Here is a 21882-nt window from a genome sequence, read left to right as displayed (position 1 = left end):
GTAATTTGAAACTGAAAATAGGTGCAGAGTCAGAATTCGGCTCAAAAATCACGCTCAGGAGTCAAATTTCCGACATTTCTGACATTTTGAAAACTGCAGGGGGGGTTTGGGCAAAATATGACCCATCGCCGTTTTCAGTAATTGGCATATTTTCGGTATGAAACGTCGTAATTTGAAACTGAAAATAGGTGCAGAGAGTCAGAATTTGGCTCAAAATTCACGCTCAGGAGTAAAATTTCCGACATTTCAGACATTTTGAAAACTGCAGGGGGTTTGGGCAAAATATTACCCATCGCCGTTTTCAGTAATTGGCATATTTTCGGTATGAAACGTCGTAATTTGAAACTGAAAATAGGTGCAGAGAGTCAGAATTCGGCTCAAAAATCACGCTCAGGAGACAAATTTCCGACATTTCAGACATTTTGAAAACTGCAGGGGGGTTTGGTCAAAATATGACCCATCGCCGTTTTCAGTAATTGGCATATTTTCGGTATAAAAAGTCGTAATTTGAAACTGAAAATAGGCGCAGAGAGTCAGAATTCGGCTCAAAAGTCACGCTCAGCAGTAAAATTTCCGCATTTCAGACATTTTGAAAACTGCAGGGGGGTTTGGGCAAAATATGACCCATCGCCGTTTTCAGTAATTGGCATATTTTCGGTATGAAACGTCGTAATTTGAAACTGAAAATAGGTGCAAAGAGTCAGAATTCGGATAAAAAATCACGCTCAGGAGTCAAATTACCGACATTTCAGACATTTTGAAAACTGCAGGGGGGTTTGGGCAAAATATGACCCATCGCCGTTTTCAGTAATTGGCATATTTTCGGTATGAAACGTCGTAATTTGAAACTGAAAATAGGTGCAGAGAGTCAGAATTCGGCTCAAAAATCACGCTCAGGAGTCAAATTTCCGTCATTTCAGACATTTTGAAAACTGCAGGGGGGTTTGGGCAAAATATGACCCATCGCCGTTTTCAGTAATTGGCATATTTTCGGTATGAAACGTCGTAATTTGAAACTGAAAAAAAGGTGCAGAGTCAGAATTTGGCTCAAAAATCACGCTCAGGAGTAAAATTTCCGACATTTCAGACATTTTGAAAACTGCAGGGGGGTTTGGGCAAAATATGACCCATCGCCGTTTTCAGTAATTGGCATATTTTCGGTATAAAAAGTCGTAATTTGAAACTGAAAATAGGCGCAGAGAGTCAGAATTCGGCTCAAAAGTCACGCTCAGCAGTAAAATTTCCGCATTTCAGACATTTTGAAAACTGCAGGGGGGTTTGGGCAAAATATGACCCATCGCCGTTTTCAGTAATTGGCATATTTTCGGTATGAAACGTCGTAATTTGAAACTGAAAATAGGTGCAAAGAGTCAGAATTCGGATAAAAAATCACGCTCAGGAGTCAAATTACCGACATTTCAGACATTTTGAAAACTGCAGGGGGGTTTGGGCAAAATATGACCCATCGCCGTTTTCAGTAATTGGCATATTTTCGGTATGAAACGTCGTAATTTGAAACTGAAAATAGGTGCAGAGAATCAGAATTCGGCTCAAAAATCACGCTCAGGAGTCAAATTTCCGTCATTTCAGACATTTTGAAAACTGCAGGGGGGTTTGGGCAAAATATGACCCATCGCCGTTTTCAGTAATTGGCATATTTTCGGTATGAAACGTCGTAATTTGAAACTGAAAAAAAGGTGCAGAGTCAGAATTTGGCTCAAAAATCACGCTCAGGAGTAAAATTTCCGACATTTCAGACATTTTGAAAACTGCAGGGGGGTTTGGGCAAAATATGACCCATCGCCGTTTTCAGTAATTGGCATATTTTCGGTATGAAACGTCGTAATTTGAAACTGAAAAAAGGTGCAGAGTCAGAATTTGGCTCAAAAATCACGCTCAGGAGTCAAATTTCCGACATTTCAGACATTTTGAAAACTGCAGGGGGGTTTGGGCAAAATATTACCCATCGCCGTTTTCAGTAATTGGCATATTTTCGGTATGAAACGTCACAATTTGAAACTGAAAAAAGGTGCAGAGTCAGAATTCGGATAATCACGCTCAGAAGTCAAATTTCCGACATTTCAGACATTTTGAAAACTGCAGGGGGACGACAGGGTCACGGGTTCTGCATGGGACTGGGCAGGTGAGGGTATCTTTCCATGCCAGTACAGATACGATTATTGACATAAGTGGGGAGTCTCGCAAGGATTCGTTCCAAGAGTGGGGGGAGCCGGCTAGGGTTCCCCCACAAATAACATCGACGCCATACCAACAGGGCAGACAGGGAGCTGGACAGGGGGCTTCAGTTAGTACGGTAGGACGTCCCACTTCGCTCAGTAGAGAACATCACCAGCAACCTGTTCAACGGGAACAGGAACAGCCCCACCAACAGCAGGAACTACCCCACATAACACCAATACCACAACACCTAGGTACACCTCATCCGTCACTACAACAACCCCAACCCCACCTCCCATACCAACTCCACCCTCAATTCCCATAGAACCCCATCCTCACTTCCTATACCAGCCCCAACCTCCATTCCTATACCCACCCTTCCCCCAACCCCAGGCCACCCCATATCCATTCCAACCCCAGGCCACCCCATATCCATTCCAACCCCAGACCACCCCATACCCATTCCAACCCCAGGCCACCCCATACCCACCCCAACCCCAGGCCACCTACACTGTACCTGAGTAGTGTGGATGACAGCGTATTGGCCCCTTTTTTTCTGGGGAAAAAGGGGCCGATTTGGAGTTAAAGGTTTCTTATGGGGAACATTCAAGGCAAAAGGGGCCGATTTGCAGTTAAAGGTTTCTTATGGGGAAAATTCATGGCAAATGGGGCCGATTTGGAGTTAAAGGTTTCTTATGGGGAAAATTCATGGCGAAAGGGGCCGATTTGGAGTTAAAGGTTTCTTATGAGAAAAATAATTTCCAAGATTTTAGAAAGTTTGTTAAAAGTTCTTATGATGAAAATAATGTCATACGAGTTTGTTAAAGTTCTTATGATAAAATAATGTCATACGAGTTTGTTAAAAGTTCTTATGATGAAAATAATGTCATACGAGTTTGTTAAAGTTCTTATGATGAAATAATGTCATATGAGTTTGTTAAAAGTTCTTATGATGAAAATAAGTAGGAAAATCTTAAAGAAAAATTTTAGAAAATATCGTGTTTGTGTCAGCATTTCCAAGTAAAATCTACGGAAATATTTTGCCTGTTTTCAACATCGGAAATTCCTGTTTGTGAGTCAGGGTTTTTAGGTAAATTTAGAAATTCCCGTTTGTGAGTCAGGGTTTTTCAGGTAAATTTGGGCAGTCACAGATTTGGAAGTAAGAAATTCTTATGATAAAAATAATTTCCAAGATTTTAGAAGTTTGTTAAAAGTTCTTATGATGAAAATAAGTAGGAAAATCTTAAAGAAAATTGTTGGAAAATATCGTGTTTTATAACAATTTACGGCTGTTTCACCTGTAAAGACCAAAATTCTTCAGAGTCTAGTTGTTGACCTAAATTATTTAGAGTCCGCTTTGTGAGCAAATTTCGTCAGAGTCCATTTTCAGATCAATTTTCATTAGAGTCAAGTTTAATACTGAAAATTCATCAGAGTTCACTTTGTGCCAAAAATATTCAGGGTCCAGTTTATGCCTGAAATAATCAGAGTCAAGTTTTACCTGGAAAATTAACAGAGTCCAATTAACAACAGAAATTTGTCAGAGTCTAGTTTATACCCAAAAATAATCAGAGTCCAATTATCAACAGAAATTTATCAGAGTCCAGTTTGCTAGCAAAATTAGTCAGAGTCCTGCAATCTGTGAAAATTTGACAGAGTTCATTTTATTCCCAAAAATAATCAGAGTCCAATTAACGACAGAAATTCGTCAGTCCTGTAATCTGTGAAAATTTGACAGAGTCCACTTTGTTAGCAAAATTCATCAGAGTCCAGTTTTCTAGCAAAATTCATCAGAGTCCAGTTTTTACCCAAAAATGAACAGAGTTCAGTTTTTACCCAAAAATGAACAGAGTCCACTTTGTGAGCAAAATTCATCAGAGTCCAGTTTTTACCCAATAATGAGCAGAGTCCATTTATCAACAGAAATTCGTCAGAGTCCAGTTTTTACCCAAAAATGAACAGAGTCCACTTTGTGCCAAAATATTCAGAGTCCAGTTCATGATCAAAATTAATCAGAGTCCAATTGAAGACCCAAATTTGACAGAGACCACATTCTCGCTACTAGCAGTCCAATCCCCCTGAAATTTTAAACAGTCATATTTCAGTCGTAGTAAATAAGATCAAGTAAGTTACTGAGCTCCAGCTCTCGTCCCCCACCCTACTTCCCCCTCAAGTGTTTGTTAATATCCTATCAATTACCCTGAAATTTTTACCCTCTGTATTTCAGACACCGTAAATAAGATAAAAACCGTTAACAAGCTCCAGCTCTCGTCCCCACCTTAGTTCTCTTTCGTATTTTTGTAAATAACCCATCAATTTCCCTAAAATTTTTACCCTCTGTATTTCAGCCACAGTAAAATAAGATCGGGGCAGTTACCGAACTCTAGCTCTTGTCCTCTTGTCCTCTGTCCAAGTTCACTCCTGTAAATTCACTACTATCAGTCCAAATCCCCCGGAGATTTGAACACCCAACCACATTTTCAGACATAGTAAATAAAAAGCCAGTTCAGTTACCGAGTTTCAACTCTTGTTCCCCACTTAGCTCATTTTGTACAAGTTCTTTATTATCCAACTAAATCACCTGCGATTTAAGATCACCTTACTTCTAACCTAGTAAAATTAATCAGGACATTAGCCAAGCTCTATTTCCTCTGTCTTAGATCATCGAACATAAATATATCCGATCAAGTCCCTCTCCAGCCTAACTCTTTATCAGAGTAATCACCTTACCAATTTGTTTCTTCCATTCACTAACTAGTTCTTTGTCAAATATTATCATCGGCAATACAGTTCCCTCAACAATTTTAGTCACCCAGTTTTTATTTGCAAAACTATGTCAAAGTAATTCTCGTAGTCAACTTAATAGTTCTACCAACCCTGTTCTTTTAACAAATCTACACTCTATTCAGTTCCAAATTTACAAAGACAAACTTTTCTTGTAACTTCTTAACTAATAATTACTTGTCAATCAACCAAAAATAGTCAGGATTAATCTCATTCAACACCGTTCTTAACTAAAACAACCTTTCACTTAGCTAAAAATGTCAAAGGAATCTTTCCAACACTGTTCATAAGTAACTTTATCCATCATCATTCAACTAAAAATAATAACTTTCATCATTTCCTAACTAAACTTATTCCATAGTCAACAGAAAAATAACCGTGTTCATCATGTTTCATTGTCATTTCTTATCTAAAAAATTATCCGCCAATCATCAGAAAAGTCATGTTCATCATGTTTTGTCTTTTGCTTAACTAAAAGTATTCATCAGTCAACTAAAAAATAGTTACTTCATCATGTTTCCCTGTCATTTCTTAACTGAAATATCACTTCTTTCATCTGAAATAGTCATGTGTAGCCTCTTTCCAACACTGTTATTATCTAAAGTAACCTTTCACTACGCGAAAATAGTCATATGCATCATTGTTCCTAACTAAAATTATATGTCGTTAAGTAAGAAATATAGTCAAAGACACTCTTCGAGACATCAAGGACTTACTCAAAGACATCAAAGTTGCACTCAAAGACATCCTTTGAGACATCAAAAACATCCTTTAAGACTTCAAAAGCACTCCTCGAAATATCAAAAGACACTCTCAAACACTCAAAAAAATTTACTCGCATCCTCCAAGTTATTCTCAGAGTCATCAAAAGTTAATCTCAGTCATCAAATGTTATTCTCTAAGTAACCTTTCGTTCGTCAGAGAAACTTTCTAAGACATCTTCGTTCATTAAAGTTAATCTCAGAGGCATAAAAGTTATTCTTTAAGACAACAAAGTCATTCTCAGAGTCATCAAAGGTTATTCTCAGAGTCACCTTTGTTATTCAAAGAAGCCTTCTGATACATCCTCGTTCAACAAAAACTGTCCTCAGAGCCATCAAAAAGTTAAATACAGTCATCAAGTTATTCTCTAAGTATCTTTTCGTTCATCAGAGAAGCTTTCTAAGACACCTTTCTTCATCAAAGTTGTTCTTAAAGACATCAATCTTGTTCTCTAAGACATCAAAGATGTTCTCTAAATCATAAAAGTTAATCTCTAAGTCACCTTCGTTCATTAGAGAAACTTTCCAATCCATCTTCGTTGATCAAAGTTATTCTCAGAGTCATCAAAGTGATCTCTAATTCACATTCGTTCTCCAAAAAGTTGTTCTCTAAGACACCTTCGTTCATCAAAGAAACTCTCCTTCTTCCATCATGTTATTCTTTAAGACATCTTCAGTCATAAAATTTCTCTCCAAAATGTAAGTAGTTCAGCTTTTCATACCAAACCTGCACTTCTGTTAAAATATATTTTATTAGTCACTTTACCCTAAAACTGTTCTCTGAACTACACTGCTCAAACCTACGTAACCTATCCTCTCCACCCAATGTTACTTAGTTAACGTAACGTTCCTAAACTTAACTTTAGCTATCCTAACATAACTTACCTTAACTTACCTATCTTACCTACCTTACCTAACCTAACCTAACTTATCCTGCTTAACCTAACTTACCTACATTACCTAACTTAACCTGCTTAACCTAACTTTACCTATCCTAACTTACCTTACCTTACCTAACTTACCTACATTACCTAACTTAACCTGCTTAACCTAACTTTACCTATCCTAACTTAACTTACCTTACCTTACCTATCTTACCTAACTTAACCTAACTTATCCTGCTTAACCTAACTTACCTACATTACCTAACTTAACCTGCTTAACCTAACTTTACCTATCCTAACTTAACTTACCTTACCTTTACAAATCTTACCTAACATAATCTGCATAACCTAACTTTACTTATCCTAACTTAACTTACCTTACCTAACTTAACCTGCTTAACCTAACTTTACCTATCCTAACTTAACTTACCTTACCTTACCTATCTTACCTAACTTACCTACATTACCTAAGTTAACCTATCCTAACTTAACTTACCTTATCTATCTTACCTAACTTACCTAACTTAACCTAACTTATCCTGCTTAACCTAACTTACCTAATTTAACCTGCATAACCTAACCTGCTTATCCAAACTTACCTTACCTTTACCTATCTTACCTAAATTAACCTGCATTACCTAACCTGCTTAACCTAACTTACCTTACCTATCTTACCTAACTTAACCTAACTTATCCTGCTTAACCTAACTTACCTACATTACCTAACTTAACCTGCTTAACCTAACTTACATAACTTAACCTACCCTACCCTGCTTAACCTAACCTAACTTACCTACCCTACCTAACTTACCTACCCTACCTAACTTAACCTGCTTAACCTAACTTACCTTACCTTACCTAACTTAACCTAACTTATCCTGCTTAACCTACCTTACCTAACTTAACCTGCTTAACCTAACTTATGTAACTTATCTTACCTATCCTAACCTAACCTAACTTGCTTTACCTAACTTAATCTTACTTTCCCAAACTGATGCATCCTAACTTATCTAGTCCAACCAGACATGATCTAACTTACATAATTATTCCTGCTTGTCTTTTGTGTTTCGTCAATCATTGTCTCATATTCATTTACTCATTTCAAGGGTTAATTTCTCAAATGGACATTTTTGCATTTCCAGTGTTATTTGTTTAAGATTGGGTGTTTAACCATTTCAAAGGATTTTTGTTATATATGGGAATTTACTCGTTTCAAGGGCTAATTTCTCAAATGGTCATTTTTTCCAGATCAAGGGTTATTTGTTAAAATTCATCAAGTTGCTCATAAGTTGTATTTATTATGTTTGTTATCATTTATTCTTATTCCCCAACCCGTTAACCTAACCTTTCAGATGTAGTTTATTGTGTTTTTTGACGTATTTGTTGCATATATTATCCTTTTCATAACCTTTCAGATGTAGTTTTGTTTCTCCTTTGTATATTTTTACCCAAACCCACCATCCCACTTAACCTTCTTTCCTTCTTCTACTTTGTTTCTCCTACTCCTTCTAACCCCCCTTTTCTATCTCTCTCCCTTATCCTCTCTCTTCCTCCCCCTCTCTCTCACTCATTTGCTCAAATGCTCTCTTGTTTCTCAAATTCAAGTCTTAATGCTCCCATTCTCTCACCCTCACTCTTATTCACTTAGTTTTTCTTTTTTCTCAAATTCATGCCTTAGTGCTCCCATGCTCTTCCTCCCCCTCTCTCTCACTCATTTGCTCAAATGCTCTCTTGTTTCTCAAATTCAAGTCTTAATGCTCCCATTCTCTCACCCTCACTCTTATTCACTTAGTTTTTCTTTTTTCTCAAATTCATGCCTTAGTGCTCCCATGCTCTTCCTCCCCCTCTCTCTTACTCTTTTCTCCTCTTTTCATGCTCTCACTCCCTTGCTCTCTTGTTTTTTCTCAATTTCAAGTCTTAGTAGATCTGATTCTTTACTATTGTAATTTTATTATTACTAAGATAAAGAATGAACTTATATGTGAAAACAAAGTAAAAGAAGGAAAGAAGGTTAAGTGGGATGGTGGGTTTGGGTAAAAATATACAAAGGAGAAACAAAACTACATCTGAAAGGTTATGAAAAGGATAATATATTCAACAAATACGTCAAAAAACACAATAAACTACATCTGAAAGGTTAGGTTAAAGGGTTGGGGAATAAGAACATATGATAGAACCTACTAAATACACTAAGATTACAAGAGGTTAGGTTAAGGGGTTGGTGAATAAGAATAAATGATAACAAACATAATAAATACAGCTTATGAGCAACTTGATGAATTTTAACAAATAACCCTTGATCTGCAAAAAATGACCATTTGAGAAATTAGCCCTTGAAACGAGTAAAATCCCCTATATAACAAAAATCCTTTGAAATGGTTAAACACCCAATCTTAAACGAATATCACTTGAGATGGAAAAATGTCCATTTGAGAAATTAATCCTTGAAATGAGTAAATGAATATGAGACAATGATTGACGAAACACAAAAGACAAGCAGAAAAAATTATGTAAGTTAGATCATGTCTGGTTGGACTAGATAAGTTGGGATACATCAGTTTGGGAATGTAAGATTAAGTTAGGTAAAGCAAGTTAGGTTAGGTTAGGTTAGGATAGGATAGGTAAGATAAGTTACGTAAGTTAGGTTAAACAGGTTAAGTTAGGTAAGGTAGGTTAAGCAGGTTAAGTTAGGTAAGTTTGGTAAGGTAAGGTAAGTTAGGTTAAGCAGGTTAAGTTAGGTAAGGTAAGTAAGTTAGGTTAAGCAGGTTAGGGTAGGTTAAGTTATGTAAGTTAGGTTAAGCAGGTTAAGTTAAGTAATGTAGGTAAGTTAGGTTAAGCAGGATAAGTTAGGTTACGTTAGGTAAGTTAAGTAAGATAAGGTAAGTTAAGTTAGGATAGGTAAAGTTTGGTTAAGCAGGTTAAGTTAGGTAATGTAGGTAAGATAGGTAAGGTAAGGTAAGTTAAGTTAGGATAGGTAAAGTTAGGTTAAGCAGGTTAAGTTAGGTAAGGTAAGTTAAGTTAGGATAGGTAAAGTTAGGTTATGCAGGTTAAGTTAGGTAAGATAGGTAAAGGTAAGGTCAGTTAAGTTAGGATAGGTAAAGTTAGGTTAAGCAGGTTAAGTTAGGTAATGTAGGTAAGTTAGGTTAAGCATGATAAGTTAGGTTAAGTTCGGTAAGATAGGTAAGGTAAGGTAAGTTAAGTTAGGATAGGTAAAGTTAGGTTAAGCAGGTTAAGTTAGGTAATGTAGGTAAGTTAGGTTAAGCAAGATAAGTTACGTTAGGTTAGGTAAGTTAGGTAAGGTAAGGTAAGTTATGTTTGGATAGGTAAAGTTAGGTTTAGGAACGTTACGTTAACTAAGTAACATTGGGTGGAGAGGATAGGTTACGTAGGTTTGAGCAGTGTAGTTCAGAGAACAGTTTTAGGGTAAAGTGACTAATAAAATATATTTTAACAGAAGTGCAGGTTTGGTATGAAAAGCTGAACTAGTTACATTTTGGAGAGAAATTTTATGACTGAAGATGTCTTAAAGAATAACATGATGGAAGAAGGAGAATTTCTTTGATGAACGAAGGTGTCTTAGAGAACAACTTTTTGGAGAACGAATGTGAATTAGAGATCACTTTGATGACTCTGAGAATAACTTTGATCAACGAAGATGGATTGGAAAGTTTCTCTAATGAACGAAGGTGACTTAGAGATTAACTTTTATGATTTAGAGAACATCTTTGATGTCTTAGAGAACAAGATTGATGTCTTAGAGAACAACTTTTTGGTGAACGAAGGTGAATTAGAGATCACTTTGATGACTCTGAGAATAACTTTGATCAACGAAGATGGATTGGAAAGTTTCTCTAATGAACGAAGGTGACTTAGAGATTAACTTTTATGATTTAGAGAACATCTTTGATGTCTTAGAGAACAAGATTGATGTCTTTGAGAACAACTTTGATGAACAAAGATGTCTTAAAAAGCTTCTCTGATGAACGAAAAGATACTTAGAGAATAACTTGATGACTGTATTTAACTTTTTGATGGCTCTGAGGACAGTTTTTGTTGAACGAGGATGTATCAGAAGGCTTCTTTGAATAACAAAGGTGACTCTGAGAATAACTTTTGATGACTCTGAGAATGACTTTGTTGTCTTAAAGAATAACTTTTATGCCTCTGAGATTAACTTCAATGAATGAAGATGTCTTAGAAAGTTTCTCTGGCTAACAAAAGGTTATTTAGAGAATAACATTTGATGACTGAGATTAACTTTTTGATGACTCTGAGAATAACTTGGAGGATGCGAGTAAATTTTTTGAGTGTTTGCGTGTGTCTTTTGATATCTCAAAGAGTGCCCTTGAAGTCTTAGAGGATGTTTTTGATGTCTTTGAGTAAGTCCTTGATGTCTCGAATAGTGTCTTTGACTATATTTTTTACTTAACGACATATAATTTTAGTTAGGAACAATGATGAATATGACTATTTTAGAGAAGTGAAAAGTTACTTTAGTTAAGAACAGTGTTGGAAAGAGGCTACACATGACTATTTCAGATGAGAAAAGTGATTTTCAGTTAAGAAATGACAGGGAAACATAATGAAGTAACTATTTTTTAATTGACTGATGAATACTTTTAGTTAAGCAAAAGACAAAACATGATGAACATGACTTTTCTGATGATTGGCGTATAATTTTTTAGATAAGAAATGACAATGAAACATGATGAACACGGTTATTTTTCTGTTGACTATGGAATAAGTTTAGTTAGGAAATGATGAAAGTTATTATTTTTAGTTGAATGACAATGGATAAAGTTAGTTATGAACAGTGTTGGAAAGATTCCTTTGACAATTTTTAGCTAAGAGAAAGGTTGTTTTAGTTAAGAACGGTGTTGAATGAGATTAATCCTGACTATTTTTGGTTGATTGACAAGTAATTTTTAGTTAAGAAGTTACAAGAAAAGTTTGTCTTTGTAAATTTGGAACTGAATAAAGTGTAGATTTGTTTAAGAACAGGGTTGGTAGAACTATTAAGTTGACTACGAGAATTACTTTGACATAGTTTTGCAAATAAAAACTGGGTGACTAAAATTGTTGTGGGAACTGTATTGCCGATGATAATATTTGACAAAGAACTAGTTAGTGAATGGAAGAAACAAATTGGTTTTAAGAAACAAAGAACATAAAAAATTGAGGTTAAGTAAGGGAATGAACACAGTGAACATACGGTGAACACAGAAAACGTGTAAGAAAAAGTTGATGAATAGAGTGAACATGCAGGGAATATGAACTTAAAGAGAATATGAAGACATGATAAGGAACATAGGGAATACAAAGAATGAACACTGAACATGTGAAGAACAAGCTAAGAACATTGAGAACATGAATACTGAGTATAAAAGTTATACAGAGAACATGTAAGGGACTGTAATGAACATGGGGGAAAAATGGTAGAAAACAGAAAAATTGAGAAAAACAGGTGAAAAAATTTGAACTGAGTATGCTGTGAACATTTGTAGAACATGGAGTGAACACAGATAACATGGAAAAAATGTGAAGAACACAGCTGAATATAGAGAAAATAAGCAAATACAGAATGATTATTGAAGGTTTGGATACGTTGGGGATGAGAAGGTAAGGAAGGGAAAGGGTAAGGTGATTACTCTGATAAAGAGTTAGGCTGGAGAGGGACTTGATCGGATATATTTATGTTCGATGATCTAAGACAGAGGAAATGGAGCTTGGCTAATGTCCTGATTAATTTTACTAGGTTAGAAGTAAGGTGATCTTAAATCTCAGGTGATTTAGTTGGATAATAAAGAACTTGTACAAAATGAGCTAAGCGGGGAACAAGAGTTGAAACTCAGTAACTGAACTGGCTTTTTATTTACTATGTCTGAAAATGTAGTTGGGTGTTTGAATCTCCGGGGGATTTGGACTGATAGTATTGAATTTACAGGAGTGAACTTGGACAGAGGACATGAGGACAAGAGCTAGAATTCGGAAACTGCCCCGATCTTATTTTACTGTGTCTGAAATACAGAGGGTAAAAATTTTAGGGAAATTGATGGGTTATTTACAAAAATACGAGAGAGAACTAAAGTGGGGACGAGAGCTGGAGCTTGTTAACTGTTTTTATCTTATTTACGGTGTCTGAAATACAGAGGGTAAAAATTTCAGGGGAATAGATAGGATATTACCAAGGACTTGAGGGGGAAGTAGGGTGGGGGACGAGAGCTGGAGCTCAGTAACTGACTTGATCTTATTTACTACGACTGAAATATGACTGTTTAAAATTTCGGGGGGATTGGACTGCTAGTAGCGAAAATGTGGTCTCTGTCACATTTGGGTCTTCAATTGGACTCTGATTAATTTTGATCATGAACTGGACTCTGAATATTTTGGCACAAAGTGGACTCTGCTCATTTTTGGGTAAAAACTGGACTCTGATGAATTTTGCTCACAAAGTGGACTCTGTTCATTTTTGGGTAAAAACTGGACTCTGTCAAATTTTCACAGATTACAGGACTGACGAATTTCTGTCGTTAATTGGACTCTGATTATTTTTGGGAATAAAATGAACTCTGTCAAATTTTCACAGATTGCAGGACTCTGACTAATTTTGCTAGCAAACTGGACTCTGATGAATTTCTGTTGATAATTGGACTCTGATTATTTTTGGGTATAAACTAGACTCTGATTATTTCAGGCATAAACTGGACTTTGAATATTTTGGGCACAAAGTGAACTCTGATGAATTTTCGGTATTAAACTTGACTCTAATGAAAATTGATCTGAAAATGGACTCTGACGAAATTTGCTCACAAAGCGGACTCTAAATAATTTAGGTCAACAACTAGACTCTGAAGAATTTTGGTCTTTACACGTGAAACAGCCGTAAATTGTTATAAAACACGATATTTTCTAAAAATTTTCTTTAAGATTTTCCTACTTATTTTCATCATAAGAACTTTTAACAAACTTCTAAAATCTCGGAAATTATTTTTCTCATAAGAATTTCTTACTTCCAAATCTGTGACTGCCCAAATTTACCTGAAAAACCCTGACTCACAAACGGGAATTTCTAAATTTACCTGAAAACCCTGACTCACAAACAGGAATTTCCGATGTTGAAAACAGGCAAAATATGTCTGTAGATTTTACCTGGAAATGCTGTGACACAAACACGATATTTTCTAAAATTTTTCTTTAAGATTTTCCTACTTATTTTCATCATAAGAACTTTTAACAAACTCGTATGATATTATTTTATCATAAGAACTTTAACAAACTCATTTGACATTATTTTCATCATAAGAACTTTTAACAAACTTTCTAAAATCTCGGAAATTATTTTTCTCATAAGAAACCTTTAACTCCAAATCGGCCCCTTTCGCTATGAATTTTCCCCATAAGAAACCTTTAACTCCAAATCGGCCCCTTTTGCCATGAGTTTTCCCCATAAGAAACCTTTAACTCCAAATCGGCCCATTTTGCCTTGAATTTTCCCCATAAGAAACCTTTAACTCCAAATCGGCCCCTTTTTCCCCAGAAGAAAAAGGGGCCAATACACCGTCATCCACACTACTTACCTGAACCCCAACCTCAATCCACACCCAAACCCGAGGCCACCCACACCATACCTCAACCCCAACGTCAATCCACACCCCAACCCCAGGCCACACACACCATACATCAACCCCAACCTCCAACCACACCCCAACCCCAAGCCACCCACACCATACCTCAACCCCAACCCCAGGCCACTCACACCATACCTCAACCCCAACCCCAGGCCACCCACACCATACCTCAACCCCAACCCCAGGCCACCCACACCACACCTCAACCCCAACCCAAGGCCACCCACACCATACCTCAACCCAAACCCCAACCTCAACCCAGTTCCCAACCCCAGGGCCCACCCACTGCCAGTAGCCCGTGTCATACAAATCAGGAATTGTGAGTCTGATTCCAAAGTTGACTCTGCCGACACTCAAAGGCACGGAGTTGCCGCTTATTAAGGTGGAACGCAACCGCCGAGTGGAAGACTAGCTTTGGTCAGATTAGTTCGATGCTGGAGGCGGTCCCAGAGGATAGTTTGAAAATTACTCTTGCTATGGGGGCTTGCGTGGACGTAGCCGGTCCACTGGCGAGACTGACAGAGTTTCAGCACCTGACGACTTGGCCACAGTTTGTCCAAGCGATTAGGGACAGATTCAACGAAAAGGTGTCAGAAGATGAGGCTCATTTTTATCTGCAGGTACTAAGAAAGGATGACCGCAGCACTGTCAAGGATTTCGGGACACTATTAAAGAGCAGGGTTGACGACCTCACTACGGAACTGGGGTTAGATTCGAGTCAGGTAGAGCGAGCAATTGTTCTCCAAAACGTTACCTTCTGCTATGGGGCCATTTTTAATTGCGGAGGGAGCGGTTGTGAGTTATAAAGACCTAGTCTAACAGGCCGCCACAGCCTTAGACAGGCAGACGCGCGCAGGGACATCGGGCACTCAGTTGTCGCCATACGTAGAGGCGTTAAGTAAAGGCGAGGGGGCCAAGCCGAGTAACTGTAGCGCGGGTTCATCAGGCGGAAGCAGCCCTCAGCTGCAAGTTTGAGCCACCCTGTGCAGGGTACCAACAGGGATCCGCGGAGGTGTTACTCCTGCGGGAAGCGCGGGCATATACAGAGGAACTGTAAAGTCACTAGTACGAAAGCATGAAAGCAGGCTCCTAGTGATGGTAGGCCTACTTTTGAGGTGAAAGTGGAAGGTGTAAGATTGACAGTTTTTGTTGATACAGGAAGCCAGGCAACGGTAATTAAAAAGTCTGCCTTCAGCAATTTTAAGTATGCACGTCTTAAACGTTGTGCAAAGACATTAACAGTGGTCAATGGGGAAAAGATTGAGATCGTAGGTCAAGGTACAGTTAATTTTGAGATTGATGGGGAATTGCAGCCTCACACATGTACGATCATAGAGAACCTTGATTTTCCTGGTCACATCTTAATGGGAACTGATTTTCTGTCGTGATTTGATTATGCCCTGTCTGCTCAAAAAGGGGCTAGGAACCGCAGGTTGCAGTTGAGACAGACTTCCTACCCAGTGGAGATGATCGACCATTCCCCAGTTGTAGCTTCAATTAAGAGAAGCAGAAATATATTGCGCACTATCCAAAATTGATTTTTAAGTCTCTTCCAGACACAGTTAAGAGGTCATGCGCATTGTATGCATTGACCAAACAGAGTTGCCACCACATTCTGTTAAATTCATTAAAGTAGCCGTGGGACGTCACATACAACCAGGTACCACCCTTCAGGTGGCTGGGAGATGTGATAGCTTATTAATTCCTCATTACTTAATTGTAATGCTCGATAAAGGTGCACTTATTCCAGTTGTCAATCTTTCACATAAGACTTTTTGCTTCAGGGCAGGTGATAGGGTATCTCAGGGAACCATGGTGGAGGACACAGAAATCTTTCACCATGAGTCAGCTGTGTTGGAAATTTCCAACACTAATAAACTACTATTGTATTATAATAAATCATTATATACTAACTACAGTTGTTACTAATTTCACTAACGGTAGTGTCAACATAAATTAACCATTGCATCTGCGTATTAATGCTAGAATTCTCATGAAATCGAGTAGCAACATTGCGTCAGATAATGTCGAGTTAGACACATTTATTACCAATGGGTTAGAGAATTGAATGTGGTTCTCTAAAATTATCAGTATTCTGTGTAATAATTACTTACGTATAATATAACTCCCAATAATCTCAAACCGAGAGTTATTAACTAAATAATTATGTAGTAGCAGTCCTTTCTGTTACGCACGAATGTCATGGAGAAAATTTTTTTTCTCCATTTCTCGTTTGACATCATAAAACGAGAATATGATAATATTTAAATCTCTATAATTGCAACCCAGTTCTCATTAACGTATTACATCCATAATTGCGAGGAAAAGAATTATTCGTGATTAATAATTTCTGTGGTGAATGCGAGAGACGGGTCGAGGGAGGCGGAGACGCCATTGTGCGAGAGAAGGCATCCCTGGCGTGAAGAGTGGCGAGACACATGGTAGTGGGTGGGGAATTTATCGGGAAGAATTACGCTGATACTCGGTCAACAGTTAATAATTACTTATCCACGTGTTCTATAGTGCCCAGCCAGTTAATAATGCATCAACAATTGAAGCCAAGACCCGTAATTACACGTACACAGCAGTGGACGTCAGGGACTGGCTGACGCGGTTCCGGCAGACCTCAGTATTCAATACGCTCACGATAAGTATATGTTTCTCGTTTGATGCATCATCCTAGATTATATATTTATGAGTAGTTTGTCGTCATATAGCGAGGATACCAATATACAACGTTAGTAAAAGTTCGGCAATTTCCTCCGTTTTCATGAATATTGAAATAAAACGTAAGCCTATTCAAATGCTACTTAAATTTCTCTGATTTCAGCGTGTATGCGAGGAGTCATCAAGTTATTTCTCATCATTCGTGATATTCACCTCGAGTTCTTTCTTTGTGGAGATCCTGTGACCACGAGGACGAATGACAAAATGATGTTACAGAAATCGTCTTAAAGCTAAGACATTTTTCGTACAAATTTATTTAATATGATTTGATTCTTATATAATTCCTGTAGAATCTTTGCATTGAATAGATTGTTACCAGAAATGATGATTGGTAATTGATGTGTTTGCTCTGACTGTTGCTCAGTAATTCATGATCTTTAATATTCACAATTTGAGTTCTCATATTTGAATCTATAGAAGTTTAGATTTATAATATCATTTACTCAGCAATGAACTGGTGGCGAACCACACTGGTTCCTAGATGTATATGAATTTCTAGAAATACCCTCCCAATGTAGGTTTTTGAGGCTCTGACTTTAATTAATTAATAATACAGTCCATTCTTCTTTTCAAGTGATTATCCTTTTAATAATTATCCATAGACACTGGTTCTTTAGTGTTATTCTAATGATCACTTTTATTAGTTTTCCCTCTTTTCTCAAAAGTGGGTGGTCCTTCGATTTATTAAATCAAATAAGTAAATAATTGAATATATGAGTCAAGCCCTAGATATCCCACATTATGGTCCTTATCGAACCGGATGTATACTAATTGGTAATAACTAATCACCGTGTGAAGTAGTTTAAACTAACCACATTTATTTATTGTGTCTTCCGGCAGTGTACCACATAGGTTAGCCTAATTCACACCAATTTATTTGCTGCTTATACCTCATGCATAAAGTAGCACTCGTGGGACACTTGCCCACAACACTCAGACCTATACCTCATACTGAGGTAAGAATCTTCAGGTCACCAGGAGCAACAGCTCATAACTTCTATAATAATTCCACATTAACCCCTGCGTTAGAGTGCCCTCACCATCTAACTATTATTTATTTAGGTGGTAATGACATCCATCCTACTCGACACCCAGCTGAGGTAATTAATCACCTTAAAACAATAATTTCCTCATTTAAACTCATTAGCAGTTCAGTAGTGTTCACATTGGTGGAACCTCGCCAACTGAGCAATAATAATCGTTGGGGAGTGAGTCCAGAATATTACCAAAGAGCTGCCAAATATATAAACTTTAGGCTGAGGAAGCGAGTACGATTGGATGCCACTTACATTCAATTTACAGCCAGACCATACAGGCAAAACCTGGCAAGAGATGGAGTACACCTGTCGGATGAGTCTAGGTCACATGTAGTTGACAAATTGATCAACACAATCAATCACCATAAAAAGGCTGTGGGCTGGCAGCCAAATTAATTGTGCATAATTGTATTTTCACCTGTGTGTGCAAGTGCACACTTATATAAACTATAAAATCTAAAAAAAACAAAAATACAGCACAATTATATATTCACATTACTGCACAACAAATTAATCTATGCCAACCTTTATTAGGTAGGAATTTAGGCTGTGATTGTGCTGAATTTGGCACAAATGCAGACTAAACAAATTTGTAGTTTCGTAGATAGAAATTCTTACAGCTAGTCTTGAGCTAGTTAGTAGTATATACATTATACATTCTGTGCTGACCCTATCAAGGGTGGGATTTAACCTTAGGGTAACTCTGATTAGAGTATATCCGTATTAATTATTTGTGTACTCATTATTTGTGTGTATGCATTTTGAGTGCTGCTGAATAATCACCATTACATCTAATGGTGATAAAGATGAGCTAGCCGGAAGAAAGTTAATGGTGAAGTTCAAGCACTGCTCAAAATCCTTAGCTACTTATTGTTAGGTAGGTACATTTAACCTCGAGTGAGGTAGAGTGTAATTTAGCCAGATTAATTTAGGCTATACTCAATATTACTTGTCAACTAATGAGCAAGTACCCAAGCTTCATTAGTAATACTTATTCAAGTCCTATGAAATTTGGACTTAAAGCCACCATGGCTACTCCTGAACAATTAAGGAGAACCTATATTGGCCTCAAAGGTCATTTAACTAGACTAATTAATAAGTCTGATACCTTGTCTAAAGCAACTCCCATTGATTACTATCGACTAGAAACATCAGTGAGAGTGGCTGATCTAAAATTTGATCAAGTTAGATCTACAAGCCAGTCTTATCTCACCTACTGAATACCACTGAAACTGATCCTGATGAAATGGATCAAATTATAGCAGATATTTCTCAATGAAGATGAGACTCAAGATAAACTTGACATACTATCCAATATAGTAACACAATCTAAATCTAATGCAAATAATACTATGTCTCAATCCAGTAATCAATTACCTGAGGTTCGTCTACCTACTTTAGACTTACCTACATTTGCAGGGCTGGATGAAGAAAATTGGGACACATTTTGCTCTTCATTTGAAGTTCATGTACATAAGAAATCCTCTCTTGACAAGATTTCTAAATTCTCATACCTGATTAGTCTTCTCAAAGGGGGGGGGGGCTAAAAAGGTCATAAATAACCTAGTTCTCACTGAGAGTAATTATGAGGAAGCTATAAAACTACTAAAGTTGAACTATTGCAACAAGGAGTTGAGTATAGCTAACCTTTATTACCAGTTGCTAGATCTGAATGCACCAAGTAACAGACCAGACTCACTTCAAAGCTTCAGGCTAGAAGTAGAGTCTCTAGTGAAGGCCTTAGGTACTAAAGTTGATGTACCAGCCTCAGAATGGTCAATCAAGTTACTTTTGCAGAGGAAATTACCTCGAAATATCTTAGCAGAAATCTGCTCACACTATAAAACCGAGTTTCTCACTCTCGAGCAAATATTCGAGGGACTGAGAATAACGGTTAACAGGTTGAAGACTCATGATAAGATTAAACCCGAGTCTAAACCATCTAATATTGACACCTCAGTCAAACCCAAATCGACTTTGAATAAGTCCAATAAATTCAAACCTAAGACTACTTCATCCACTGGAAAAAGGAGTGGTAGTGTAGGTATTTATTCTGTATCTCCTCTGACGTTACAAATGATATGTCTACTAAAAGGACAAATTCAGCCAGAGAGAGAAAGTGTCTGTTCTGTGGTCAAGAACATGTCGCCTACCAATGCACTGTTTATCCTAACTTTAATACCAGGATTAAACGGCTACAAGAATTACACAGATGCACCAAGTGCATGGGTTCTCATGATCCAGTAAATGTGTAGTGCAGCTACGGTTATGCAGTAGATGCAACAAAGGTGTACATCATTATGCCTTATGTAGAAAAACTTCTACACAATCTATGACAACTGGGGAGAATTCTATGAATTCTACCACAGTACAATATTGCAAGGTACATCAAGAAATAAATGTACTTGCTACTGAGTCGGCAATAATAACCACTCTGCCTACAGCTCGACTGAAACTAATTGACAGGAAGTCTAGAGTTAACACTAGAGGCCTCTTTGATCAAGGATCACAGAAGAAACATTCATCACACAACAATTAGTCGAGCAGTTAAAATTAAAACCTGCCAAAAGTGTGAGACTGAATATTTCTGGGTTCTTGACTAATAGTGGACCCCGTGAATACCAAGTAGTCAAGGTGTTAGTGAGACTTGATCTTCCACTAGTCCAATACAAGCAGTTAGTAGTAGATAAACTTCCTTCAGACCTGCAGGTCACAGGACTAGCTCGCACTGTGAGATATCTTAAACGAAACCGCATGAGGCTAGCAGACTACAAAATAAATTCTGACTGCCTCACTGATGTTGGTATGCTTATAGGCACTGACCATATTATAAATTTATAACAGGATGCACCAGACAACATGGAATGAATTTGTTGTCATCTGCTGGAGGCAAATTGCTTACTGGACCGGTGCTTTTCCAACAAAAATCCAGCGTCAAGCAACCAACAATCTAACAATACAATAGTGGCGTGACTAGGCTTGGAACAGTCACCCCTACATTTCAGAGAAATATCTGAAGATAATGAGTCTGATCCACCTGTAACATCGTCTGTGGGATTTAGACACTTTAGGAATTGTCCCTGAGCAACCAAGCCCTGATGATATGTGGACTTACCAGCAATATCTGGACACAGTTGTCTATAAGGACAAACAATACTGGGTGAGACTACCATGGAAGTTGAATCATCCACAACTTCCAATTAAATTATTTCATGGCAGCCTCTCAATTACAGTCTCAATTAATACGGCTGAAGAAGCAGCCAAACAAACTGAACATGTATCATCAATTAATTCAACAACAACTCAATAGTAAATTTATCGAAGTTGTTGATAATGATGACCGAAAAACAGGTCACTATTTACCCCATCACGCAGTGGTGAAAGATTCATTGACAACGCCAATACGTATTGTCTTCAACTGTAGTGCCAAAGTGAAGCCAAACAGCGTGTCCTTGAATGAATGTCCTCCCAAACGGACCTAGCCTAACACAAAGGCTACATGATGTACTATTACGATTCCGTACTGGTATTTTTGCTTATACTGGCTGATATCAGTAAAGCTTTCCTTAGAGTAGGCTTGCAAGAAGAGGATCGTAATTACACCAAATTTCTCTGGATTAAGGACCCACTGGATCCTGACAGTGATGTCATAACTATACCGATTTGCCTCTGTGCTATTCGGAGCGACTTCCTCCCGTTTTCTACTTCAAGCCACATTAGATACCCATTTGAGGAAGTCAAATAGCCCTTATAAAGCAGAGATCAGTGACAGCTTGTATGTCGATAATATCCAGGGAACTACAAATGACAATCCAAATTGGTAGAAATCTACCATGAGGCTAACCGGAGTTATTAGGAGCCAATATGCCAATACACTCAATGG

This window comes from Procambarus clarkii, chromosome 21, assembly GCF_040958095.1.
Source record: "Procambarus clarkii isolate CNS0578487 chromosome 21, FALCON_Pclarkii_2.0, whole genome shotgun sequence".
Taxonomy (NCBI): Eukaryota; Metazoa; Arthropoda; class Malacostraca; order Decapoda; family Cambaridae; genus Procambarus; species Procambarus clarkii.
Note: the sequence above shows the minus strand (reverse complement) of the source record.